We start from the raw sequence: 1,753 nt of genomic DNA on the forward strand, positions 1-1,753 counted from the left end.
TATTTTTTTTTCAATTATAGTTGATAATTAGTATTATTTTATATTAGTTTCAGGTGTGCAGCAGAGTGGTTACACATATGTCTAATTTACTAAGTCATCCCCCAATAAGTCCAGTCCCGCTGGCACCATACACAGTTATTACAATGTTATTGACTATATTCCCTAGGCTGGACCTTACCTCTCTGTGGCTGTTCTGTAACTACCAATTTGTCCTTCTTAATCCGTCACCTCTTTTTACCCATCCCCCAACCTCTTGCAATGCTCTGGCACCCATCAGTTCTCTGTACCTATGAGTAAGACTCAGTATCCTTATATGTGAAGTGGGTAGAGGTGAGCATAGTGTGGGGAGAGAGGCAATAATACCTTTCTTAATCTGTCACCTCTTTTACCCTCCCCCAACCTCCTGCCCCACTCTGGCACCTGTAAGTTTGTTCTCTGTACCTATGAGTAAGACTTAGTATCCTTATATGTGAAGTGGGTAGAAGTGAGCATAGTGTGGGGAGAGAGGCAATAATACCTCAGTTGTAGGCAGTCATAGGTTCAATAAGATCAGCACAGTGCCTGGCATCTACTGAGCCCTCCAATTTTTCTTTGTCTCAAGTAATTTCTTTAGAAAATGAAGGAATTTGTAGTCTGTTGTGAGTTGCACTCTGTCGACTTCTGTTCTACTGCCTTTGATTGCATATTGTCTCATTAATCCATCTCTTCCTTCCTCTTTTCTTTTTGTGGATTTCTTCTAATGCTTTTATTCTTAGAGCATCTACACAAGTAAAAACTCTTCATTAATTTCCACTGTGGCTTTACCCAGTGAGCCTCCCACTCCTGCCCTTGGAACCCACGCACTCTTTCTCCTTAACATCTCTGCTAGAGTGAAGTCTTCCTCATGCGAGGCCCCCAGGCCACAGCACAGGCCCTGGTTTGTGAGAGTCACGCCATCAGTAGAGGACTGCAATGAATTTCGTCATCTTCAGTCAATGAGCTATGTGGTCATTTAAACAAAAAAGAACAAGGTAGCCCTGGCCGGTGTGGCTCAGTTGGTTGGGCATCATCCTGTGCACTGAAAGGTTGCTGGTTCTATTCCACCAGGCACATGCCTGGAGGGGCCGTGCATGAGGCAGTGATTGATGTTGCATTCTCACATCGATGTTTCTCTGCCTCCCTCTTCCTTCCTCTCCCTCTAGAAATCAATAAAAAACATTTTTTAAAACCAGAACAAAGTAGCTATATATGTCATGAGAGGAATGACCTGAAATAATATTTATAAAGGAAAGCAAGGCATTGGGTATATAGGAGGCTGACATTTGATAGTGAACAAGAAAAAGTTATTTTTGTTATTAAAATGTTAAGAATTAAGAGGCAATTGAAGCAAGAATAACTTCTCATTTTGTGGTATTTTGCACTCTTTGCCCCCTGAGAGGATCTGCGAATCATTAGTGAGGGTGTAAAGTGACTAGAAATGACCGGGAAAGAATGTGGCCCCTGGCTCAGAGGAGGCCCCTTCGCTCCTGCACTTCCAACTGGTTTCCAGTGTGAACGTTGGAAGACAGGCACTTGGCTGTCCCTTCCCCTCCTCCCTCCAGGACTGATCTGCCAGTGGTCTCTCTGGCTGTTCTTGTTCTGTTGTTGGTCTGCTGTAATCACCAGCGGAGATACATTTCTCCAAAAGATGCAACTCCGGGGCTATTAGCAGTTCCCTTTCATTTGTTACAGGCGAGACCCTCCCTTACCTTGCTCCTTGTCAGATTCTGAAGGA

The 1,753-nt window shown here is 43.8% G+C and overlaps 1 protein-coding gene across 1 annotated transcript in view; it reads left to right on the top strand.

Moving 5' to 3' along the window:
- The window catches only part of ARHGAP44 (Rho GTPase activating protein 44), a 184,475-nt gene that overhangs the window by 97,239 nt on the left and 85,483 nt on the right, over window positions 1–1,753 (top strand).

The sequence above is a fragment of the Myotis davidii genome, unplaced genomic scaffold (genome assembly GCF_000327345.1).
Source record: "Myotis davidii unplaced genomic scaffold, ASM32734v1 scaffold37, whole genome shotgun sequence".
Lineage (NCBI taxonomy): Eukaryota > Metazoa > Chordata > Mammalia > Chiroptera > Vespertilionidae > Myotis > Myotis davidii.